Here is a 27,997-nt window from a genome sequence, read left to right as displayed (position 1 = left end):
CTCTATCTGAAACCACAAAGCAGCAGGCATTGCCACGGTCTTAGGCTAACATCTGCAACCCACCAGTCTGCATGGCCTAGAAGCAGGTGTGGAGAGGACCAGAGTTGACCTGCCAGCAGCACCATGGACTCAACTGTCCAGGCTTTCTGCCATTACCAGAGATGTGCCCTTTTTCTTGCTATTCTTTTTCCGCTGGAGGCTTCTGAAGATCTTGTTCCTGTGAACACATCTGGGGCTCAACATATTGTCTGCAAGGTGTGGGGGTGGAAAATTGAAGGCAGGAAGCGAGAGGCATGCATGCACTCACTCTCCCTCCTGCTTCTCGGGAACCCAGGCTTGTCCAGCATGAAACTGGAGGTGAACCCAACCATCTGTGTCTGCAGGGAGACTTCTCCCATGGACCACATGCCGCTTGACACCACTCTTGTGGAGATTCCATTCACTGCCTCTGGCATCCCTGCCCTGGCTGCAATTCTGGCCCAGGAGGCCAGCGAAGCCTTTGGGGCAGAAGTTGTCACCACAACTGTATTAACTCCTTCAAGGAGAGCAGCAGACTGCCAGGGCAGGCAACCCCTCCTCAGGAAGAAGAGCCACTTCAGGAGGACGCATCTTCTCAGAACTTTGCAGAGACGTTTCCCTCTTTTCCACCTTTGATTTTTTTTCATAATGACTTCCAGATTCTGGCCTCTTTTTTCCTGTGCTAGGAATATCCTTTTGATTTGGGTAAGTAAAAGAATACAGGCCCTTATGTGCATCTAATTTCTGGTCTTTGTGCTCAGCTTTAATTGGTGGTGCCAGGCCCACAGAATGTCCCAGTGAATCTGATTGACAGGTGGCAGTTTAGAGGGAAATGGAGGGATTGGTATCATCTTCTGAGGTTCTGGGTTGTCACTGCGCTCTGCCTTCTTCTTTGGACAGAGCGTTTGGTCACCTTTAACAGATCTCTTTCATTTGATCCCCTTCACTGATGTTCCCGGCAGAGCAATTGTACTTGGTGCAACATTTCTTTCTAATTAAAACATATTAAACAGAAACAAGGAAAGACCAAATACTCTAAGAGCATAAAATACACTTTTAAAGCATATTAATTCTGAATAAAACACAGTACATTTACTGATAAAGATCAGGCACATATTTGTGTTACGCGTATTTTTCAATTTGACACAAAATCAAACTGTATAAATACTTGATTTTCAAAAAAAAAAAATTGTTACATGTTAATTTCTTTCTTTCTCTCTCTCTTTCAAGAGTCTCGTTATGTTTTGGGCTCAAACTCCTGGACTCAAGTGATCCTCTTACTCCAGCCTCCTGAGTAGGTGGGGCAACAGGCATGCTACCACACCCAGCAATACCTTTCTTTCTTGATGACTAAATCATTACTCACCTTTCCATTATTAACTTAGATAAGAAAAAAATGAATGGATGGAAAGGACAGTCATAACAGAATGAACCAAAAAAACCTAAGAACTCTTTAAAGAGTATCAATTTTTTATGGAAAGTCTCTAAGTAAAACAATACGAAAGTTAAAAGAAAATCTTGGTTTAATTCAATCTCCACTAACACCACAAATATTAACCGAAGGTCCGTAAGTGCCCAATGCTAAGGTAGACTCCAGAGATACAAAATGATTAAAACAAGGTATTTGGCCCCATAGAGCCTACAATCTAAAGGAATCTCTTTTTAAAATTTTTTAAGAATAACATGTGTCTCTACTAAATAGAAGTTAATGCCTTCATATCCCCATGACTATGACAGTGCCTGGCCCACTGTGGGCATTTAATAAGAAACTGCTGAAACAGCTGAAATGAATTACAGCATAGACTGAAATGGCACTAAAAATTCAACAGCACTTAAGTAGAGGCTGGCTGCCTTCCCTCTCCTAAAGGTTGATCCTTCTCAAACTCCAAAGCTGAGAAAACCATCAGATGTATGCTGAAGTTCTGTGGACTCCACCCTGACCTCCAGGCCCCACCCACAGTTGCAGAAGCAACTCAGCAGAAGATTCTGAAACCAGTTCTGTGGTGCCCAAGGAAAAGTCAAAGCCCATGTGAGCTGGAGAGGGGCACAGGCATGGTGGTGGCTTAGGAAAAGACCAGTCAGGAGGTTCCTGCCACAGAGTTTGAGTGCATGGGAGATGGGAGACTGAGCTAGGTTAGGAGGAGTAGGATTTGGAGACAGAAACCAGCATGTGAGGCATTTTAGAAGAATAGCTGGTAGAGCTTTGGCAATTAAATGTGAGGGTTAAAAGAGAAGTCAAACATGAGAAGAACAGCATATATTGCTACAGGGAAGGATAGGGAGTTTGATATTTGGGCTACAGCTTGCTTTTCATATTAATAGGATGGGTGACCTTGATTTTTTTTTTTTTTTTTTTTTTTTTTTTTTTTTTTTGAGACAGAGTTTCACTCTTGTTGCCCAGGCTGGAGTGCAGTGGCACGATCTCAGCTCACTGCAACCTCCACCTCCCAGGTTCAAGCGATTCTCCTGCCTCAGCCTCCTGAGTAGCTGGGATTACAGGCATGTGCCACCATGCCCGGCTAATTTTTTTGTATTTAGTAGAGACGGGGCTTCACCATGTTAGGCTGGTCTCGAACTCCTGACCTCAGGTGATCCACCCACCTCGGCCTCCGCAAGTGCTGGGATTACAGGCGTGCGCCACCGTACCCAGCTGACCTTGATATCTTTATTTCCTTATCTACAAAGGAAAGTTATCAGACACGAAGATTTCTCAAGTCCCTTCCAACCTTAACATTTTACCATTCTAAGGTTCCAAAGGCTTTAAGTTTTGTTGGCTGAGACAACTATGTACAAGTCACTGACAGGGACGTTCAGAGGTATGATAATGAAATAAAGAATATTTCACATTTGTGTGGGACCACAGATGCTTAAAAAATGATTTTGACTACAGATTATTATTTTAGTTTAACTGTTTTCTGGACTGCAACAGGGTGAGTGGAAACAGCAAAAGCTATGAAGCCAAACAGATTCTCATTAGAATCCAGATATACCAAATGACCTTGGCCTTGGGCAGGCTACTCAACACTCCCGCACTAACTGGGAAAATAAGAGACAAGAAAGAGCTGGGACTCGTGTTCGCTGGCAGCTTCTCTTGAGATGGCTCTGCAGAGTCCCTCATTTTAAGGCTTTTATCCTCTCACTTTCCTTCACTGCTGCTGCCATCTAAGATACTTTATTTAAAACTTTAGGAAGAAAAGGATTTATTAGCATCATCTGTGGCAGTTGAAGATTTCTGTTTATTGGACATTCCAATAAAAATTTTAAGACTCACAAAGCTGCTGAACCCGAACAGGTTTTTTGTTTGGTTTCCCCCAATTCCATCGGACATTTCTCCAACCCAGACAGGTACTCTAGAGCTCCTGATCCATATGTTCCAGTCTCCACTCAGTATCTCCACTTAGCTGTCTCACAGGCACTCTGTATGTCCTGCAATCTAGCCCATAGGCTGGAGCCCCAGCCCCCAAAGCCTAGCCTTCTCCTGGGTTCCCGAGGTCAGTCAATGTGGTCACTATGCATCAGGTGGTTGTGTCAGAAATCTGTGGGTCCTTCTTGGCACCTCCTTTCTCTTCACAAGCTAGCAGCCAATCCAATCTTGTGAATTTTCTCTCCTAAATATTTCTTCAATCTGTTTTTCCCCAATGTACTCTTAGTCTGAGCTACTATTACTTTTCACCTAGACAACTACAACACCCCAACTCATCTCTGTTCAACCTCTTTTTACTCCCCAACCATGATCCATTCTCTAGAGGAGCCAGAGGCAACATTAAGAAAACAGACCAAACTGATCACCTTCTGTTTATAAAACCTTCAGTGATTTTCTGTTGCATTTAGGATGAAGGAAAACGTCCTTCCATGGTCTTCGAGGCCCTACATGTGCTGGCTCATTTCTAGCCACTGGCCCCTCCTTCGTGCTTTATGCTACACTGGCCTTATCCCCGGGGCCTTCTTACATATGATTCCTCTGCCTGGGCTGCTGGGCCTTCCCTGCACCCCCTTTTCACCTAGTTACTAACTATTCATAAATCAGAACTCAGACCCAACAGCATACCCTCAGGAAAGTGCCATTAACTGGTCCAGACTAGATCAGGTGTCCTACTTAGACATTCTCATACCACCTATAAAGCACTCATTACACTCTAATTAAACAGTATCGGTTTCATTTACCAGACTGTGAACTAGGCAAGAGGCAAAAGCAAGGCCCATATTGATCTTGTTAACAGATGTTTCCCCTATGCATAGTACCTGGTACATATGAAAGATTGAATACGCATTTGTAAATGAATGCATGAGCTAACCATCTATCCATCCATCAGTGAATCTGTAAAACCTCATTAAGTTACTATATAAACAAGATAGGTGTGCATCACCTCACCTTTCTTTAATTTTTATTTGATTTTTATTCTGGCTATCTTTTATTTTTCACTGAATATACGCCTTATAATCTCCCATAAACAGAAGCTGCATGAACGCTTCTGAGGGAAATGCTTATACTAGAATTGTGAAAACATTGAAGGAGACCAAGATAAGGCAAGGGTTAAGTCAATCCTCCAACATAAAGAAAAATCCAATCTGAATTTCTCTCAGAAGGACCCTCTCCATCCCCTAATAAGATGGTATATAAGCCCAAAATTCAAATTGCCTATTTGAGTCACATTTATTTGTGAATTCCTGTGTGTATATATATACATACACAATCAAATCTATTTTTTTCTCTTGCTACTCTGTCTTTTGTCACTATAATTTGTAGGCTCCCAGCTACCAAATATAAGAGAGTAAAGAAAAAAGTTTTTTTCCTTCTCCCAAAAGGCAGAGAATATAAGGCAAGAGAAAAAAAAAACAGTACTTATAAATGAACTCTAATAATGAAACCACCTTTGCAAAAATTACGACAGTGAGAAAAACCTGACCTAACCAACTCCATCTTGCTTCTAACCTCCCAAGCTGCCCTTGTTAATTCCTGGGTGTAGGCCAAACTAACTTTGGGAGGAATTTAGTTCATAGTCTAACTTTGAAATAAAGATGGTAACAGCCCCTCCCAGAAACAAACTCCCTCCTTGCTTAGGGACCAGATCCCCTTTGTAAAACTAACAAATTAGCCACATGATTACAAATTATGGCTCAGGAATCATGCAGCCAGAGGCCACAAGATGCCTAACCTCCCCAGTTGCTCCCACGGATAACATTACTATTGTAAGACCTAAGACTGGTGTTCGAGGTATTTTTCAGACTCTGCATTCTGATAGACCAGCTGGCCTCGCTCAGACCAATAAAATCTGGCTCAACTAGTTTTGCAATCCCACTCAGGAACAGAAGATGGCAAGAAAAACCAGCTTCAATGCACTATGATTATATCCCTGATTCAACCACCCAGCATTCCCCATTCCCTAGGCCCCTGCTGTCAAACTACACACACACACACACACACACACAAACACACACACACACACTTTTTTTAACAAACAGGAAGTCTTCTTAAAAATATACATATTTTTTTCATTGCCCAGGCCAGAGTGTAGCGGCTATTCACAGGCTCTATCCCACTACTGATCAGCATGGGAGTTTTGACCTACTCTGTTTCCAACCTGGGCCAGTTCACCCCTCCTTAGGCAACATGGTGGTCCTTGCTTCGAAGAGGTCATCATACTGATGCTGAACTTAGTGTGGACACCCAATTGACATACTGCTTTACAGCCCAGACCTCCTGGGCTCAGAAGATCCTCCTGTCTCAGCCTCCCAAGTAGCTAGGACAACAGGCACACACCACCACACCCAGTATGTCAAACTATCTTTATTTTAATTAATTTGTTTTTTGAGACAGGGTCTCAGTTTGTCACCCAGGCTGTAGTGCAGTGGCACAAACAAGGTTTACTGCAGCCTTGACCTCCCAGGCTCAAGCCATCCCTCACCTGAGCCCTCCAAGTGGCTGGGACTACAGGCACGCACCATTAGGCCTGGCCAGTTTTTGCTTTGGTTTTTTTTTTGTAGAGAGAGCATCTCAACACGTTGCCCAAGCTGGTCTCGAACTCCTAGGCTCAAATAAACTGCCTGCCTCAGCCTCCCAGAGTGCTGGGATACAGGCCAAACTATCTTTAAAAATCCCAGTCTCTGAATTTTTGCTGAGACTAAGGAATAATAAAACTCCAGTCTCCCATTTACCCAGCTCTACTTGTATTAAACTCTTTCTCTATTACAATTCCCTCATCTTGATAAATTGGCTCCGTATCGGCAGCGGGCAAGAACTTGCTGGTGGTTACAGTAACTAATACATTATTTTAGACACAGTACATTACCTAAGGCCAGAGTATTATTTTTATCACTATAAGGTTGATTGGAAAATGTGGTTTTCGTTCAGTCAAAGCCTGTACAGGCAAGACACTCAAATACCAATATGGCATCTACTAACCCTCTCTTCCATCACCCCTTCCATTGCCCCACCTGATCTGAGGAAATGACCACATTTACATACATCAGTAGCCTCATGCTGTTCCACCTCAGAGACGAAAGAGGAATCTCCACTATGCCTATTTCTTTTTTTTTTTTTTTTTTTTTTTTGAGACGGAGTCTCGCTCTGTCGCCCAGGCTGGACACTATGCCTATTTCTAATGCTCAGAGCAGCTACTATAGTACATTCTTACTTCAAAAAGACTCATTTTCAATAGAAACCTTTGTAAAGAAATGAGTTTTATAATACCTTACTTGATTATCTTGAAATTTTCATTTTGATGCAATATAAACTGTCATGCGCGTCTGTGTGAAGAGACCACCAAACAGGCTTTGTGTGAGCAACATGGCTGTTTATTTCACCTGGGTGCAGGCGGGCTGAGTCCGAAAAGAGAGTCAGCGAAGGGAGATAAGGGTGGGGCCGTTTTATAGGATTTGGGTAGGTAAAGGAAAATTACAGTCAAAGGGGGGTTGTTCTCTGGCGGACAGGAGTGGGGGTCACAAGGTGCTCAGTAGGGGAGCTTTTTGAGCCAGGATGAGCCAGGAAAAGGAATTTCACAAGACAGTATCATCGCTTAAGGCAAGGACCGGCCATTTTCACTTCTTTTGTGGTGGAATGTCATCGGTTAAGGCTAAGGCGAGGCAGGGCATTTGCACTTCTTTTGTGATTCTTCAGTTACTTCAGGCCATCTGGGCATATACGTGCAAGTCACAGGGGATGCGATGGCTTGGCTTGGGCTCAGAGGCCTGACATAAACCGTAATAATTAAAAACTAAGAAGGTAAAAAAGAGATTGGGGGAAATTTGCTCCCACTTGATCACAAAACCTAACTAGAAATGTTCTATTAAAAACTTGCAGAAAATTGTTTATATCAACGATCTGCGGTCTTCAATACCAGACACCCAAAATAACTGAAGTCTAGAATGAAAAAGTCCATCTAGCAACTGATAAATTATTTACTACTGACTGAGTGCTGAGCTATAAATTGAGTTAGAAGTTTAAGTCATGGCATATGTATAAAACTTCAAATTCTAAGTCCATATTCATTTGCCCATGCTTGTTTGTTATTAAAACCACATGTTGTCACTGAATCATTTTATGGTTCATTTGAGACAAACATGCAGAAAATTGTGGGAAACAAATAAAGCCCTAGAAGTCTGTTAAAGGCAAGATACTCAATGCCATTGGAACCTCAGTTATGAGGCTTTGTGAAGCCTAAGCTAAAAAGTGTATCTGTGGTTGAAAAGCGGTCTTAATAAGGAAACTCCACTGCAGCTGTAATGAGATTGAAACTGTAGCAACCACTGATCGAATTTTTATTTTTATCCCATGAACTAGAAAATATGAATCTCATTGCTTAATGAGAAAATGTGTGCCAGGCCGGGCGCGGTGGCTCAAGCCTGTAATCCCAGCACTTTGGGAGGCCGAGACAGGCGGATCACGAGGTCAGGAGATCGAGACCATCCTGGCTAACCCGGTGAAACCTCGTCTCTACTAAAAAAAAATACAAAAAACTAGCCGGGCGAGATGGCGGGCGCCTGTAGTCCCAGCTACTCGGGAGGCTGAGGCAGGAGAATGGCGTGAACCCGGGAGGCGGAGCTTGCAGTGAGCTGAGATCCGGCCATTGCACTCCAGCCTGGGCGACAGAGCGAGACTCTGTCTCAAAAAAAAAAAAAAAAAAAAGAAAAAGAAAATGTGTGCCAAAACTTTAAATATCTTTAGTCACATATTTAAATTTCACAGGGTAAAAGTGTCCTATTTTTTAAAAATCTAAAGCATGTATCAAACTAGTGAATTAATAACAAAGGATTTCTTCCTTAAAAGACACTTTCCTATATCCTAAAAGTGAAAACCGAAACATCTCAGAATCTCCCCACACTCATTTTCAAAGTTCATTTCACACCTTATAAGCATTTTAAAGCAAATTTGCTACAATTTCAATGTGCCCCCCAAAGTCCACGTGTTGGAAATTTGATCCCCAATGTGGCAGTGTTGAGAGGCAGGGTCTAATGGAGGTACTTGGGTCATGGGGGCACCACCCTCATGAATGGCTTAATGCTGTTATCTCAGGAGAGAGTTCCATATAAAAGGGTGAGTTTGGTCCCCCAATCTTGGACTTCCTAGCCTCCAGAATAATGAACAGGTAATTTCTTTTCATTATAAATTACCCAGTCTATGGTATTCTGTTACAGCAGTACAAAACAGACTAAGATAAAGTTCCGCCTGATAATTCTGAATTCTAACTAGCATACACCACTCTTAAAATAAGAAGGAAAGAAAAAAAAAAAAAGGAGGCAGAAAGCTATATAACAAGAAAGGATAATACCACCCCCAAGAAAACTTTTCAAAAAAGTAAACTCGACTTTTGCCATTGTTTTCACAACCCCATGAATCAAGTAACAACCTGCTTCATCTCTACTTCCCTCTAATTACTTTATGTACCCTGTCCCCCACCCGCTGGGCACACAATTCAACTGAACAAACTTTTAAAGGACCTCTACAGTTTGCTAAGCATGATGGTTTATAAAGAAGTAAAAGAGATACAAATCCCTAAACGGAAGAGTTTCTCAAACCGGAAGGAACATCAGACCAACTATCAGCACTCCATACTAGCGCACTCTGAGAGCCCAGTGCAGGAGGAGACTGGGGAAGGGGGAGCCTTTCCAGAAGGGACAACACTGCAACTGCGCCAAGATGCATAGACTCTCATCATGCTATAAAAGACAAGAAAAGAACTCTAAATACAGAGAACGCTTTAAACGTTAGCACGCATCATAATCATCTGGAGGGCTTGTTAAAACACAGATTGTAAGCCCTAGCCCCAGACTTCCGATTTAGGTAGGGCCTGAGAATTTGCATTAATATCAAGTTCCCAGGTTATGCTAATAATGCTTTTAGTCTTTTCACTGTAACATTACGTGATCAAAGGGGTGGGGGCGCGCTCTCTCTCTCAGGTGTTTTTTATAAAGATGCTACTCCCATCATGGGGGCCTCCACCCCGAAGATCTAATTCACCTTCCAAAGGCCATACACCTCCTAATACCATCATCTTGAAAGTTAGAACTTCAACGTAAGAATTTTGGGGGAATACAAAAATTCAGACCATAGCAATTATATAAATGTTTTAAAATACAACAATTTTTTAAAATTGTTGAACTCAGGGCACTTTTAAGCAAAGTTTAAGTATTTCATAAACAAATCTTAAATTTACTTTTTAAAATGCAACTGGTTTATACTGTTTCACATCTATTCGTATGACTATAATTTAAAAACAAACAAAATAACAAGTGGTGACAAGACACTGGAACCCTAATACATTGCTGGTGGGAGTGTAAATGGTTCAGTCCCTATGAACAGTTTGGGGCTTCCTCAAACAGCTAAAACTAGAATTCCTATATGACTCAGCAACTCCACTTACAGGTATACACCCAGAAGAATTAAAAGCAGGAACTCAAACAGAACCTTGCATACCACTGTTCACAGCAGCCTTCTTCACAATAGCCAAAAGGTGGAAACAACCCGGGTGACCATCAACAGATGAAGTATATCCATGCCATGTAACATTATTCAAAGAGGGAAAGGAGTTCTGATACAAACTACAACATGGATAAACCTTAACAACACTGAGCTAAGTGAAATCAGCCAAACGCAAAGGACAAGTATCACGTGGTCCACTGATATGAAATAACTAGAATAGGCAAATTCAGAGAGACAGAAAGTGGATTAGGGGCTGGGGTGAGGGGAGAGTAGGGAGTTATTGCTTAATGGTTACAGAGTTTGTACTTGCAGTGATGAAAACATTTTAGAAATGGTCATCATGGTTGCACAACACTGAATGTAATCAATGCTATTAGGCACTTAAAAATGGTTAAAATGGCAAATTTTAGTTTATATATTTTTATTAACCACCACTATAAAAAGCTCAAGCTTAATTACTTCAAAGTTTAGTCTCAATTATTTGTCTAAAAGCCCACTAAAGATTAAATTGCTGTCCAGCACTTTGGAAGGCCAAGGCAGCGGATCACCTGAGGTTGGGAGTTTGAGACCAGCCTGATCAACATGGAAAAACCCCGTCTCCACTGAAAAAAAAAATACAAAAAAATTAGCCAGGCGTGGTGGCATGTGGCTGTAACCCCAGCTACTCGGGAGGTTGAGGCAGGAGAATCGCTTGAACCCGGGAAGTGGAGATTGCAGTGAGCCGAGATCGCACCACTGCACTCCAGCCTGGGCAACAAGAGTGAAACTCCATCTCAAAAATAATAATAATAATAATAATTTAATTGCTGTCACACAGTACTTTGATTTCAGTTTAGCTGACCCCTTAAGTTATGCAGATGTATCATTTTGGTTTTGTTTTGTCTACAGTATTTATATGCTCACAAAGAAAAACTGTTAATGGAAGATCAGACAATTTTAACCGAATTTAAATCAACTTTGAAAGGCAGAAATAGTCACAGTAAACAAGCTCACTAATAATAGATTAGGAAGGTATAAGAATGCTAGATAAGCAACTGTTTCAAAGGTAAATTATCTAATTTTGTTTTACCCAGTCATATGAAAAATAAACCTTCTAATAAAAGCACACAAAGTTTTTTAATGGGATAAAACAGACTAGCAGGATGCATTATATACTGGTATGGTATCTTTGCCTATAGTTATTTTCTTAGCCATAATATGAATTTCCCAATGAATATAATCTCACTTGTCTCTGGCACACCCTCAACTTTCAATACTTTGGGTACTTAAAAACACAGAAAAGAAACAATTATATCACGAGGCTCCTAATATACAGGAAATGTGTAATGAGCTATGCCATCATATACACTTCTCTACTTCAGTAACTTTGGTTCTACAAACTCTAACTTGATTTAAGTGATGCTGACTCCTGATTTCTCATCTCAAAACTAAGTTTCTCAAGGGTGGCTGTGACTCTGCCTTTAGTGTTTGTTATATAGCCTTAGGCATTTAGAAAATATCGGTGTCCAGTGAAAGTTGTAAGTATAGCGTAAGTCACAATACGGGGAATGTAACTCAAATCTGTGAATCTAAAAGTCCTTTGAGGCTGGGTGTGGTGGTCCATGTCTGTAATCCCAGTACTTTGGGAGGCCAGGAGTTAGACACCAGCCTGGGCAACAAAGAGAGATCCCATCTCTATTAAAAAAAAAAAAAAAAAAAACGTAAATAGCTAGATGTGGTGGTGCATATCTATGGTCCCAGCTACATCGGAGACTGAAGCACGAGTAACCCTTGAGCTCAGGATTTCAAGGCTGTAGTGAGCTATGATGAGACAGTGCATTCCGGCTTGGGTGACAGAGTCTCCCAACCTGTCTCAAAAAAAAAAAAAATACACACACACACACACACACACACACACACACACACACACTCACTCACTCTCTCTCTCTCTCTCTCTCTCTCTCTCTCTTAATAAAAAAAGTCAGGAGCAGCCAAGAAGGCTGAATAGAAACAGCTCCGCTCTGTGGCTTCCACTGAGAAGGATGAAAATGGCAAGTGAATTCTGCATCTTCAACTGAAGTACCAAGGTTCTCTCACTGGGACTGACTAGCTGGTTGGCATGACCCATGGAGAGCAAGGAAAGGCAGGGTGGAGCAAGGGCCCATCTGGGAGCTTCATGGGAGGGGAGGGGGCAAGGGAGCTCCCTCTCCCGGTCAAGGCAGGCAGTGAGGGATTGTGCTACCCCTCCCTGAAAGCCATGCTTTTCCCACAGATCCTTGCAACCCACAGATCAGGAGGTACCCCTCGTGAACCCATGCCACCAGGGCCTTGGGTCCCAAGCACAGAACTGTGCAGACTCCCAACAACTGCTCAGGAGGGTGGCCCCTTGGGCAGGCACTGAGACACAGGAGAATTTGCATACTTCAGCTCTCGGAAGGCCAGTGAGGCAGGAGATCTGTCCACTCCCATGGGAAGGGAGCTAAAGCCAGGGAGCCAAGTGACCTCACTCACAAACCCCAAGACCTAAAATCCACTGGCCTGGAATCCCCAACCAGCATACCAGGCCTGAGACTGCCTAAGACAACCAGGTTCCTGGGGAAAAGGGGCAGCCATCACTGCAGCTCCAGTTGGCTGTTTCCCCCTGCCACCAGTGCCAGCAAGACTGGGTGGTCTGGACCAGGAGCAATTCCCCACATCACAGTACAGTCGCTGGGTCAGTTCTTGGGCAGACTGCTTCTTTAAGTAGGACCCTGATCCACTCCTCCTCATCTGGTAGGGTCTCCCTGCAGGAATTTCAGCATCCCCAGCCAGGGCCTTATGGACAGAATTCTGATATCCCTGAGAGGAGCCCCTAAGAGGAGGGGCAGCTGTGGTATCATGGATAAGCAATCTTAGTCTTTTATGCCTGCTGGCTCTGGAGAGTCAGGGCAGCCTGGATGAGGGGGACTCCCCCCAGCGCAGCACACCCACTCTGCCAACAGGCAGCCAGAATGCTTATTTAAGTGGGTCCCTGATCCCACTCCTCCCGATTGGGTGAGACCTCCCGACAAAAGCCTGCAGACACCTCATACAAGGGTATTCTAGCCGGTATCAGGTCAGTGCCTCTCTGGGACAGAGCTCTCAGAGAAAGGAGCAGGCTGCCATCTTTGCTGGTCTGCAGCCTCCGGTGATTCCTCCAGGGGTGGGAGGGGCCCAGGAGAACAGGGTCTGGAGTGGACCCCCAGCACACTGCAGTAGCCCTACAGAAGAGGGGCCTGAAGAAAAACAAACCGAAAGCAACAACAACAACACCATCAACAAAAAAGACCGCACACAAACCCCATCCAAAGGTCAGCAGCCTCAAAGATCAAAGGTAGATAAACCCATGAAGATGAGAAAGAATCAATGCAAAAATGCTGAAAACTCAAAAAGCCAGAGGGCCTCTTCTCCTCCAAATAATCGCAGCATGTTTCCAGCAAGGGCACAGAACTGAGCAGACGCTTGAGATGGATGAATTGACAGAAGTAGGCTTCAAAAGATGGGTAGTAACAAACTTCGCTGAGATAAAGGAGTATGTTCTAACTCACTGCAAAGAAGTGAAGAACCACGATAAAACATTACAGGAGCTGTTAACCAGAATAACCAGGAGATGAACATAAATGACCTGATGGAGCTGAAAACCACAACATGAGAACTTCACAATGCAAACACAAGTATCAACAGCTGAACAGACCAAGTGGAAGAGAAGATAACCGAACTTGAAGACCATCTTGCTGAAATAAGACAGACAGACGAGATTAGAAAAGAAGAATGAAAAAGAATGAACAAAACCTCCAAGAACTATGAGACTGTGTTAAAAAACCAAACCTACAGCTGATGGGGTACTGGAAAGAGACTAGGAGAATGGAATCACGTTGGAAAACACACTTCAGGGTATCATCCAGAAGAACTTTCCCAACGTAGCAAGACAAGCCAACATTCGAATTCAGGAAATCCAGAGAACCCCAGGAAGATACTCCATGCAAATATCAACCCCAAGACACATAATCATCAGATTCTTCAAGGTTGAAATGAAGAAAAAAGAAAAAAAAATGTTAAGGGCAGCCAGAGATAAAGGCCAGGTCATCTTTACAGAGAGGCCCATCAGACTAAGAGCAGACCTCTCAGTGGAAACCCTACAAGCCAGAAGACATTGGGGGCCAGTATTCAACATGCTTAAACCAAAGAATTTCCAACCTAGAATTTCATATCTAGCCAAAGTAAGCCTCATAAGCGAAGGAGAAATAAAATCTTTATCAGACAAGCAAATGCTGAGGGAATTCATCAGCACCAAGCCTGCCTTGCAAGAGTTCCTGAAGGAAGCATTAAATGTGGAAAGGAAAAACCATTACCAACCACTATGAAACCACAAGGAAGTACACAGGCCAGTGATATTATGAAGAAACAACATAAACAAGTCTGCAAAATAATCAGCCAGCATCATGATGGCAGGATCAAATTCACACATAACAATAGTAACCATAAATGTAAATGGGCAAATGCCTCCAATTAAAAGGCACAGAATGGCAAACTGGATAAACAGTCAAGATCCATCAGTGTGCTGTATTCAAGAGACCCATCTCACAAGCAAAGACACACACAGACTCAAAATAAAAGGATGGAGGAAAATTTACCAAGCAAATGGAAAACAGGAAAAAGCAGGGGTTACAATCCTAGTCTCTGACAAAACAGACTTTAAACCAACAAACATCAAAAAAGACAAAGAAGGGCATTACATAATGGTAAAGGGGTCAAATCAATAAGAAGAGCTAACTCTCCTAAATATATACAGACCCAATACAGGAGCACTCAGATTCATAAAACAAGTTCTTAGAGACCTACAAAGAGATTTAGACTCCCACACAATTATAGTGGGAGACTTTAATACCCTACTATCAAGGATAGATCATCGAGACAGAAAATTAACAAAGATATTCAGGACTTGAACTCAGCTCTGGATCGAGTGGACCTGATAGACACCTACAGAACTCTCCACCCCAAAACCACAGAATATGCATTCTTCTCAGTGCCACATGGAACTCTAACATTGATCACACAACTGGAAGAAAATCACTTTTCAGCAAATGCAAAAGAACTGAAATCATAACAGTCTCTCAGACCACAATGCAATCAAATTAGAACTTAAGATGAAGAAACCCACCCAAAACCATAAAACTACGTGGAAATGGAACAACCTGCTCCTGAGACTACTGGGTAAACGATGAAATTAAGGCAGAAATCGAGAAGTTATTTGAAACCAATAAGAACAAAGAAACAACATACCAGAATCTCCGGGACACAGCTAAAGCAACGTTATGAGGGAAATTTTTAGCAATAAATGACTACATCAAAAAGTTAGAAAGATCTCAAACTGACACCCTAACATCACAACTAAAACAACTAGAGAACCGAGAGCAAACAAACCCCAAAGCTAGCAGAAGACAAGTAAAAACCAAGATCAGAGCAGAACTGAAGGAGATAAACATGAAAAACCCTTCAAAAACAAACAAAAAAATCAAAGAATCCAGGAGCCGGTTTTTTTAAAAAAGTTAACAAAAATAGACTGCTAGCTAGACTAATGAAGAAAAGAATCAAACAGACACAATAAAAAAGTGATAAAGGGGATATCACCAGTGACCCCACAGAAATACAAACAACAATCAGAGAATACTATAAACATCTCAATGCAAATAAACTAGAAAATCTTTAAGAAATGGATATATTCCTGGACACATAAACTCTCCCAAGAATGAACCAAAAAGAAGTTGAATCCCTGACTAGACCAATAATCTGTTCTGAAATTGAGGCAGTAATAAACAACCTATCAATCAAACAAACAAACAAAAAAAGGCCCAGAACGAGATGGATTTACAGCTGAATTCTACCAGAAATATAAAGAGGAGCCAATACTCTTTCTTCTAAAACTAGTCCAAACAACTGAAAAGGAGGGGCTCCTCTCTAATTCATTCTATGAGGCCAGCATCATCTTGATACCAACACCTAGCAGAGATACAACAAAAAAAAGAAAACTTCAGGCCAACATCCCTGGAGAACATTGGTGCAAAAATTCTCAATAAAATACAGGCACACTGAATACAGCAGCACATCAAAAAGCTTATCCACCACGATCAAGTTGGCTTCATCCCCAGGATGCACGGTTGGTTCAACATATGCAAATCAATAAACGTAATTCATCACATAAACAGATCCAAAAACAAAAACCACATGATTATCTTAACAGATGCAGAGAAACCCTTCAATAAAACTCAACATCCTTTCATGTTATGTCTCAGTAAACTAGGTATTGATGGATCATACCTCAAAATAATAGGAGATATATAGAACAAACCCACAGCCAGTATCATACTGACTGGGCAAAAGCTGGAAGCATTCCCTTTGAAAACCAGCACAAGACAAGGATGCCCTCTCTCATCACTCCTATTCAACATAGTATTGGAAGCTCTGGCCAGGACAATCAGGCAAGAGAAAGAAAGAAAGTATTCAAACAGGAACAGAGAAAGTCAAATTGGCTGTGTTTTCAGATGACATGATACTATATCTAGAAAACCCCACTGTCTCAGCCCACAAGCTTCTTAAGCTTTTAAGCAACTTCAGCAACGTCTCAGGATACAAAATCAACAAGCAAAAGTCACAAGCATTCCTATATACCAACAACAGGCAAGCAGAGAGCCAAATCATGAATGAACTCCCATTCACAATTGCTACAAAGAGAAAAAAAAATAACTAAGAATATAGCTAATAAGGGACGTGAAGGATCTCTTCAAGGAGAACTACAAACCACTGCGCAAGGAAATCAGAGAGGACACAAACAAATGGAAAAACATTCCATGCTCATGGATAGGAAGAATTAGTATCACAAAAATGGGCATACCACCCAAAGTAATTTACAGATTAATGCTATTCCCATTAAACTACCATTAACATTCTTCACAGAATCAGAAGAAACTATTTTAAAATTCATATGGAATGAAAAAAGAGCTCGTATAGCCAAGACAATCCTAAGCAAAAAGAACAAAGATGGAGGCAACATGCTACTGGACTTCAAAATACACTACAAAGCTACAATAACCCAAACAGCACGGTACTGCTACAGAAACAGACACATAGACCAATGGAACAGAACAAAGAACTCAGAAATAAGACAGCCCATCTACAACCATCTGATCTTTGACAAACCTGACAAAAACAAGCCATGGGGAAAGGATTCACTATTTAATAATTGGTGCTGGGAGAACTGGAAGCCATATGCAGAAAACTGAAACTGGACCCCTTCCTTTTTATAAAAATTAACTCAAGATGGATCAAAGACTTAACAGTAAAACCCAAAATCATAAAAGCTCCAGAAGAAAATCTAGGCAATACCATTGAGGACACAGGCACACGAAAAGTTTCATGACAAAATTGCCAAAAGCAATAGTAACAAAAGCAAAAAATTGATAAATGGGATCTAATTAAACTAAAGAGCTTCTGCACAGTGAAAGAAACTATCATCAGAGCAAAGAGGCAACCTACAGACTGGAAGAAAGTTTTTGCAATCTATCCATCTGACAAAGGTCTAGTATCTAGAGTGTACAAGGAACTTGTATCTACAAGAAAAACAAAAAACAAAAAAACAGTGGTATCTGGCAAGATGGCTGAATAGGAACAGCTCTGGTATGTAGCTCACAGCAAGGGCAAAACAGAAGGCAGGTGATTTCTGCATGTCCAACTGAGGTATCTGGTTCATCTCATTGGGACTGGTTAGAAAGTGGGTGCAGCCCACAGTGGGCGAGCAGATGCAGGGTGGGGCACTGACTCACCCAAGAAGCACTAGGGACCAGGGAACTCCCTCTGCTAAACAAGGGAAGCCTTGACGGACTGTGTCATGAGGAATGGTGTATTCCAGCCCAGATACTATGCTTTTCCCACAGTCTTCACAACCCACAGACCAGGAGATTCCCTCTGGTGCCTAGGCCACCAGGGTCCTAGGTTTCAAGCCAAAACTGAGTGGCCGTTTGGGCAGACAGCTAGGTGCACGAGTTTTTTGTTTGTTTTTGTTTTTCTTTTTTTCATACCCCACTGACGCCTGGAACCCCAGTGAGACAGAACTGTTCACTCCCACGGAAAGGGGGCTGAAGCCAGAAAGCCAAGTCATCTTGCCCAGTGGGTCCCACCCCCACAGAGCCCAGCAAACTATGATCCACTGGCTTGAAATTCTTGCTGCCAGCAAAGCAGTCTGAGGTCGACCTGGGGTGATCGAGCTTGGTGCAGGGAAGGGTGTCCACCATTACGGAGGCTTGAGTAGGTGGTTTTCCCTCACAGAGTAAACAAAGCTGTGGCGAAGTTCGGACTGGGCAGAACCCACTGCAAAGCCACTGCAGACAGACTGCCTCTCTAGATTCCTACTCACTGGGCAGGGCATCTCTGAAAGAAAGGCAGCAGCCCCAGTCAGGTGCTTATAGATAAAACTCCCATCTCCATAAGACAGGGCACCTGGGGGAAAGGGTGGCTGTGGACATGGCTTCAGTAGACTTAAACCTTCCTGTCTGTCAGTTCTGAAGAGAGGAATGAATCTCCCAGCACAGCACTCAAGCTCTGCTCAGGGACACACTGCCTACTCAAGTGGGTCCCTGACCCCCATGCCTCCTGACGGGGAGACACCTCCCAGCAGGGTTCAACAGACACCTCATAAAAAAGAGCTCCGGCTGGCATCTGGCAGGTGTCCCCCTGGGACGAAGCTTCCAGAGGAAGGAGCAGGTAGCAAGCTTTGCTATTCTGCAGCCTCCACTGGTGATACCCAGGCAAACAGGGTCTGAAATGGACCTCCAGCAAACTCCAGCAGACCTGTAGCAAAGGGGCCTGATTGTTAGAAGGAAAACTAACAAACATAAAGCAATAACATCAACATAAACAAAAAGGACACCCAGGCAAAAACCCCATCCAAAAGTCATCAGCATCAAAGATCAAAGGCAGATAAATCCACGAAGATGAGGAAAAACCACCAAAAAAAGGCTGAAATATCCAAAAACCAGAATACCTCTTCTCCAAAGGATCACAACTCCTCACCAGCAAGGGAACAAAACTGGACAGAAAATGAGTACGACAAACTGACAGAAGGCTTCAGAAGGTGGGTAATAACAAACTCCTCCGAGCTAAAGGAGCATGTTCTAACCCAATGAAAGGAAGCTAAGAACCTTGATAAAAGGTTACAGGAATGGCTAACTAGGATATCCAGGTTAGAGAAGAATATAAATGACCTGATGAAGCTGGAAAACACAGATGAGAACTCCGTGAAGCATACACAAGTATCAATAGCCAAATCGAGCAAGCAGAAGAAAGGATATCAGAGACTGAAGATCAACTTAATGAAATAAAGCAAGACAACAAGACGAGAAAAAATAATGAAAAGGAACGAACAAAGACTCCAAGAAATATCAGACTATGTGAAAAGACCAAACCTACGATTGATTAGTGTACCTGAAATTGACAGGGAGAATGGAACCAAGTTGGAAAACACACTTGAGGATATTATCCAGGAGAACTTCTCCAACCTAGCAAGAAAGGCCAACATTCAAATTCAGGAAATACAGAGAACACCAAAAAGATACTCTTCGAGAAGATCAACCCCAAGACACATAATCATCAGATTTACCAAGGTTAAAATGAGGGAAAAAATGTTAAGGGCAGCCAGAGAGAAAGGTTAGGCTACCTACAAAGGGAAGCCCATCAGACTAACAGCAGATCTCTCTGTAGAAACGCTACAAGCCAGAAGAGAGTAAAGGCCAATATTCAACATTCTTAAAGAAAATAAGTTTCAACCCAGGATTTCATATCCAGTCAAACTAAGCTTCATAAGCAAAGGAGAAATAAACTCCTTTACAGAAAAGCAAATGCTGAGAGACTTTGTCACCACCAGGCCTGCCTTACTGAAGGAAGAGCTACTGAAGGAAGCACTAAATATGAAAAGGAAAAACAGGTACCAGCCACTACAAAAACATACCAAAATATAAACCAACAACACTATGAAGAAACTGCATCAACTAATGTGCAAAATAAACATCTAGCATAATGATGACAGATCAAATTCACACATAACAATATTAACCTTAAATGTAAATGGGCTAGATGCCCCAATTAAAAGACACAGACTGGCAAATTGGATAGAGTCAAGACCACTGGTGTGCTGTATTCAGGAGACGCATCTCACATACAAAGACACGCATAGGTTCAAAATAAAAGGATGGAGGAATATTTACCAAGGATATGGAAAGCAAAAAAAAAGCAGGGGTTGCAATCCTAGTCTCTGACAAAACAGACTTTAAACCAAAAAACATAAAAAAGACAAAGAAATGCATTACATAATGGTAAAGAGGTCAATTCAACAGGAAGAGCTAACTATCCTAAATATATATGGACCCAATACAGAGCACCCAGATTCATAAAGCAAGTTCTTACAGACCTACAAAGAAACTTAGACTCCCCACACAGTAATAGTGGGAGACTTCAACATCTCACTGTCAATATTAGACAGATCAATGAGACAGAAAATTAACAAGGATATTCAGGACTTGAACTCAGCTCTGGACCAAGCGGACCTAATAGACATCTACAGAACTCTCCACCCCAAATCAACAGAATATACATTCTTTTCAGCACCACATTGCACTTATTCTAAAATCCACCACATAATTGGAAGTAAAACATTCCTCAGCAAATGCAAAAGAACGGAAATAATAACAAACAGTCTCTCAGACCACAGTGCAATCAAATTAGAATTCAGGATTAAGAAACACATTCAAAACTGCACAACTACCTGGAAACTGAACAACCTGCTCCTGAATGACTATTACATAAATAACAAAATTAAGGCAGAAATAAGTAAGCTCTTTGAAACCAATGAGAACAAAGGCACAACATACCAGAATCTCTGGGACACATTTAAAGCAGTGTTTACAAGGAAATTTATAGCACTAAATGCACACAGGGGAAAGCAGGACAGTTCTAAAATCGACACCCTAACATTGCAATTAAAAGAACTAGAGAAGTAAGAGCAAACAAATTTGAAAGCTAGCAGAAGACAAGAAATAACTAAGATCAGAGCAGAACTGAAGGAGATAGAGACAGGAAAAACCCTTCAAAAAAAAAAATCAATCAATCCAAGAGCTGGTTTTTTGAAAAGATTAACAAAATAGACAGACTGCTAACCAGACTAATAAAGAAGCAAAGACAGAAGAATCAAATAGACACAATAAAAAATGATAAAAGTGATATCACCACTGATCCCACAGAAATACAAACTACCATCAGAGAATACTATAAATACCTCTATGCAAATAAACTAGAAAATCTAGAAGGAATGGATAAATTCCCGGACACATACACTCTCCCAGGACTAAACCAAGAAGTCAAATCCCTGAATAGACCAATAACAAGTTCTGAAATTGAGGCAGTAATTAACAGCCTACCAACCAAAAAGAGCCCGGATGGCTCAGAGCCGAATTCTACCAGAGGTACCATTCCTTCTGAAACTATTCCAAACAATAGAAAAAGAAGGACTCCTCCCTAACTCGTTTTATGAGGCCAGCATCTCCCTGATACCAAAACCTGGCAGAGACACAACAAAAAAAGAAAATTTCAGGCCAAAATCCCTGATGAACATGGATGCGAAAATCCTCAATAAAATTCTGGCAAACTGAATCCAGCAGCACATCAAAAAGCTTATCCATCATGATCAAGTGGGCTTCATCCCTGGGATGCAAGGTTGGTTCAACATATGCAAATCAATAAACATAATCCATCACATAAACAGAACCAATGACAAAAATCACATGATTATCTCAATAGATGCAGAAAAGGCCTTCAATAAAATTCAACACCCCTTCAGGCTAAAAACACTCAATAAACGAGGTACTGATGGAATATATCTCAAAATAATAAGAGCTATTTATGGCAAACCCATAGCCAGTGTCATACTGAATAGGCAAAAGCTGGAAGCATTAACTTTGAAAAATGGCACAACACAAGGATGCCCTCTCTCACCACTCCTATTCAACATAGTACTGGAAGTTCTGGCCAGGGCAATCAGGTAACAGAAAGAAATAAAGGGTATTCAAACAGGAAGAGAGAAAGTCAAATTGTCTCTGTTTGTAGTTGACATCAGTGTGTATTTGGAAAACCCCATCGTCTCAGCCCCAAATCTCCTTAAGCTGATAAGCAACTTCAGCAAAGCCTCAGGATACAAAATCAATGTGCAAAAATCACAAGCATTCCTATACACCAATAACAGATAAACACAGAACCAAATCGTGAGTGAACTCCCTTTCACAACTGCTACAAAGAGAATAAAATACCTAGCAATACAACTTACAAGAGATGTGAAGGACCTCTTCAAGGAGAACTACAAATTACTGCTCAAGAAAATGAAAGGACCCAAAAAAATGGAAAAACATTCCATGCTGATAGGAAGAATCAATATCATGAAAATGGCCATACTGCCCAAAGTAATTTATAGATGCAATGCTAAACCCATCAAGCTACCACTGACTTTCTTCACAGAATTAGAAAAAAAACTGCTTTATATTTCATACGGAACCAAAAAAGACCCATATAGCCAAGACAATCCTAAGCAAAACGAACAAAGCTGGAGGCATCTTACTACCTGACTTCAAACTATACTACAAGGCTACAGTAACCCAAAACAGCAGGGTACTGGTACCAGAACAGATACATAAACCAATGGAACAGAACAGAGGCCTCAGAAATAACGCCATACATCTACAATCTTCTGATCTTTGACAAACCAGACAAAAACAAGCAATGGGGAAAGGATTCCCTATTTAATAAATGGTGTTGGGAAAACCAGTTAGCCATATGCAGAAAACTGAAACTGGACCCCTTCCTTACACCTTATACAAAAATTAACTCAAGATGGAAGACTTAAATGATAAGACATAAAACCATAAAAACCCTAGAAGAAAACCTAGGCAAAACCATTCAGGACATAGGTATGGGCAAAGACTTCATGACTACAACACCAAAAGCAATGGCAACAAAAGCCAAAATTGACAAATGGGATCTAATTAAACTAAAGACCTTCTGCACAGCAAAAGAAACTATCATCAGAGTGAACAGGCAACCTACAGAATGGGAGAAAATTTTGCAATCTATCCATATGACAAAGGGCTAATATCCAGAATCTACAAAGAACTTGAATAAATTTACAAGAAAAAACAAATGACCCCATCAGAAAGTGGGCAAAAGATATGAACAGAGACTTCTCAAAAGAAGACATTTATGTGGCCAACAAACATACCAAAAAAAGTTCATCATCACTGGTCATTAGACAAATGCAAATCAAAACCACAATGAGATACCATCTCACGCCAGTTAGAATGACAATCATTAAAAAGTCAGGAAACAACAGATGCTGGAGAGGATGTGGAGAAACAGACACTTCCACACTGTTGGGAGTGTAAATTAGTTCAACCACTGTGGAAGACAGTGTGACAATTCCTCAAGGATCTATCTAGAACCAGAAATACCATTTGATCCAGCAATCCCATTACTGAGTATATACCCCAAAGAATTATAAATCATTCTACTATAAAGGCACACGCACACGTATGTTTACTGCAGCACTATTTACAATACCAAAGACTTGGAACCAACCCAAATGCCCATCAATGATAGGCTGGATAAAGAAAATGGCACATATACACCACGGAATACTATGCAACCATAAAAGAGTATGAGTTCATGTCCTTTGCCGGGACATGGATGAAGCTAGAAACCATCATTCTCAGCAAACTAGCACAGGAACAGAAAACCAAACACCACATGTTCTCGCTCATAAGTGGGAGCTGAACAATGAGAACACATGGACCCAGGGAGGGGAACATCTCACATTGGGTGGGGGGCAAGGGGATGGATAGCATTAGGAGAAATACCTAATGCATGCAAGGCTTCAAATCTAGATGACAGGTTGATGCGTGCAGCAAACCACCATGGCACATGTATACCTATGTAACAAACCTGCACGTTCTGCACACGTATCCCCAGAACTTAAAGTATTAAAAAAAAAAAAAAGAGACAAGAAAAACAACCCCATTAAAAAGTGGGCAAAGGACATGAAAAGACACTTATCAAAAGACATTCATGCAGCCAACAAACCTAAGAAAAAAAGCTCAACATCACTGATCATTGGAGAAATGAAAATCAAAACCACAATGAGATACCCTCTCACGCCATTCACAATGGCAATTATTACCAAGTTAAGAAACAGGCCGGGCGCAGTGGCTCATGCCTGTAATCCCAGCACTTTGGGAGGCCGAGGTGAGTGGATCATGAGGTCAGGAGTTTGAGACCAGCCTGGCCAGCATGGTGAAACCCCATCTTTACTAAAAGTACAAAAACTCAGCCAGGCATGGTGGTGCACACCTGGGGTCCTAGCTACTCAAGAGGCTGATACAGGAGAATTGCTTGAAATCGGCAGGCGGAGGTTAAAGTGAGCCAAGTTAGTGCCATTGCACTCCAGCCTAGGCAACAGAGCAAGACTCCATCTCAAAAAAAAAAAAAAAGAAAGAAAGAAACAACAGATGCTGGTGAGGGTGAGGTTGTGGAGAGACAGGAAGGCTTTTATACGGTTGGTGGAAATGTAAATTGGTTCAATCATTGTGGAAGACAGGGTGGCAATTCCTCAAAGAGCTAGAACCAGAAATGCCATTTGACCCAGCAATTCCATTATAGAGTATATACTCAAAGGAATATAAATCATTATATTATAAAGATACATGCATGCCTATGTTCACTGCAGCACTATTCACAATAGCAAAGACAAGGAATCAACCCAAATGCCCATCAGTGATAGACTGGACAAATAAAATGTGGCACATATATACCATGGAACACTATCCAGCCATAAAAAGGGATGAGATCGGCCGGGCGCGGTGGCTCAAGCCTGTAATCCCAGCACTTTGGGAGGCCGAGACGGGCGGATCACGAGGTCAGGAGATCGAGACCATCCTGGCTAACACGGTGAAACCCCGTCTCTACTAAAAAACACAAAAAACTAGCCGGGCGAGGTGGCAGGCGCCTGTAGTCCCAGCTACTCGGGAGGCTGAGGCAGGAGAATGGCGGGAACCCGGGAGGCGGAGCTTGCAGTGAGCCGAGATCTGGTCACTGCGCTCCAGCCTGGGCGACAGAGCAAGACTCCGTCTCAAAAAAAAAAAAAAAAAAAAAAAAAGGGATGAGATCATGTCTCAATGATCAATGGATGGTGCTGGAAGCCATTATCCTCAGCAAACTAACACAGGAACAGAAAACCAAATACCACATGCTCTCACTTATAAATGAACAATGAGGACACATGGACACAGGGAGGGAAACAACACACCCTGGGGCCTTTCACAGAGTGGAGTTGTGGGGAGGGGAGCATTAGGAAAGATGGCTTATGTATGCTGGGCTTAATACCAAGGTGGTGGGTTGACAGGTGCAGCAAACCACCATAGCACATATTTACCTATGTAACAAAGCTGCCCATCCTGCATATGTACCCTGGAGTTTAAAATTAAAATTAAATAAATAAATAAAAGTCCTTCAATCCCTAAAAGAAAAAAATTTGGTATCTGTTAACATCACCTTTTCAAATCCTAACCAGGAGTTCCATTTTTTATAACATTGATTAAAGTACATAATGTTACTCTTAGAGAAACACCTTAGAAGAAAAATATGCAGATCCATTTGAGAAAAAAGACATGTTCTCCTGTTGTCTTTAAATTATAGCAATGACCTTAGTAACAGAAAAGAAATTCATTTCCTAAATTTAGACACTGCTTCTCCAAACTTCTCACAACCATAAGAACACCAAAGAAAGGCATGAGAAACTAACAAACTATAATGAGCTTGTCCATTATTATTTGAGGGGAATGGAATGGAGATGATTTAGAAATGGTTTTTGCTTTTGGCAGCTCTAAGTTCAGTTCCTAGAAAACTGTCAGTTGCTAATAAAGAATCTCAGAACTCTAACAAGCGCTATCACCGTGTTATAAAAAAACCAAACAAACAAAACACAAGATATGCTTTTTGGTGACAAAATCTCTTGAGTTTCTTAACATTATGGGGTAAAAGTGCTGAGTGTAACAGGTCTTTTTGGCCCTATAAATCACAGTACATGCTATAAATCATCCTCTTAATACTAATGTATCAATCTTCATCATAATTCATTTGGTAAACAGGAGAATTCTGCAAAGTATTGAAAACTGCAAAGTTCTGAGCCAGCAACAAATTAGATTTCCGCCCACACGGTGGTTAATCAGTTCCATGTAGAGAGAGAAAGGAAACTGGATATAATGATTCTAAAAGCATTTTAAAGAATGTATTAGTGAACAAATCCTGAATGTCTGACACCTCAATGATTTCCTGAAAGCACCAGTGAACCATGCAGTGTATATCCCAGTTAGAATGTTCAGCAATCAGGGGTTGTTACAGAGTATACCAGTACAACAGCATATATACAAGCCACACACAACACCTCACAGAAGCTCAGAAGCCATCCCACACCTTTGACTCTAATCCTCCTCCTGCAAAAATACAAGAAAAAATATGACAATGGACGTGTGAACACAAAACTGAACAGAAAAGGGAAGTTGTTAGCTTAGATATGAGACATAAGAAAAATTATGTTCCAGAATCTTTTTAAATCAAAAGGCATTGTGGGAGGCCCCCAAGATTCCCACTCCCTGGTGTACCTGCCCTGTATAATCCTCCCCCATCAAGTGTGGATGGGACTGTGAACAGGACGAAAAAAAGTCCTGTGACGAGAGTACATTCAAAGACAAACATGAATGGATTCTGCAGATGTAACTAAGGTCCCCCATCAGTTGGTTCTGAGCTTATCAAAAGGGAGATTATCGTGGATGGGTTGGACTTCAAAGGTGAGTTCTTAGAAAAACTAGCCCCTTCCTAACAAGATCTGAAGTGTGGGAGATTCTCCTGCTGGATCTGAAGAAACAAAATTTCATGTTGTAAAAGGGCCTATGGAGGGGGCCACATGGCAAGGACCTGAGAGCAGCCTCTAGAAGTCAAGTGTGTTCACCATCCGATCGCTAACAAGAAACAGGACCCTCAGTCATACTGCCACAAGGAAATGCCATCTGCCAACCGCCCTGTGCATTTGGAAGAGGACTCCAGCCTCAGATGAGATCACAGTCCCTGCAACACCTTGACTGCCGCTGTGTGAAACACTGAACAGAGAACTTGGCCACGCGGTCCTCAGACTGCTGCTTTAGAGACCCATGAGATCATCAATATATGTTACCTTAAACCACTAAAGTTGTGGTAATTCATTACACAGCAACAGAAAGCTAACAATTACCTACTGCACCTCTAGACGTTCCCCTGTGTGATCGTGATGTTACATGACACTTGAAGTTACTCATTTCAATGGAGTGAAAAATGTGGGACATTCTAGTTAAGCGATCTTGACTGGCAGTTAAAGTTTCAGAAGTCCTACAGTGTTTTCTGACTGACAGCCTAATCTTACCTGGAAGGCATCTTGCTGATTATCTGATCCAGCCACCTCACTTTCTAGCCAAGACTAAGACAGGAAGCTAGCCTCCCCAGGTTCACAAGGCTAATGAGCAGCAGAGGACGAGCCACAGCCCAGTTCCTCCAGCACCATTAGCTGTTCCCTCAGAAGTCTTTCCTTAAAGGTGGCTGCTCCTTAAAGATACAAGCAGTTGTGCTTGACTAGAGAGGGGGAGAGAAGTGTATCTCCTCTCTGATACTGTAGTAAAATGGCCATAAAATAAATACCGCATGCTTTAGAAAAGTGGAGTATAAAGCCAATATTTCAAAGGATTCAAAGACTAAAAGCAACATTAAAGATGTCAACAGTGACTAGACCATGATAACTACTATATAATGTCTTCTGCATCTTTCTACCTCCCAGGGGACATTCAAATTGTCACTACTCAGGGGAGGGGCTCCTGGCATCTAGTGGGTAGAGGCCAGGGATGCTGCTACACAGCCTGGAACGCATAGGGGGTCCTCTTAAACTCTGCTTTA

The 27,997-nt window shown here is 41.8% G+C and overlaps 1 protein-coding gene and 1 pseudogene across 10 annotated transcripts in view; both read right to left on the bottom strand.

Moving 5' to 3' along the window:
• The window catches only part of SLC25A26 (solute carrier family 25 member 26), a 162,468-nt gene that overhangs the window by 54,943 nt on the left and 79,528 nt on the right, over positions 1 to 27,997 (bottom strand).
• On the bottom strand, positions 2 to 27,484 carry LOC106996861 (developmental pluripotency-associated protein 4-like; annotated as a pseudogene).

This window comes from Macaca mulatta, chromosome 2, assembly GCF_049350105.2.
Source record: "Macaca mulatta isolate MMU2019108-1 chromosome 2, T2T-MMU8v2.0, whole genome shotgun sequence".
NCBI classification, from domain to species: Eukaryota; Metazoa; Chordata; class Mammalia; order Primates; family Cercopithecidae; genus Macaca; species Macaca mulatta.
The sequence above is the reverse complement of the archived record's forward strand: the minus strand, read 5'-3'. Positions and strand labels throughout refer to the sequence as shown.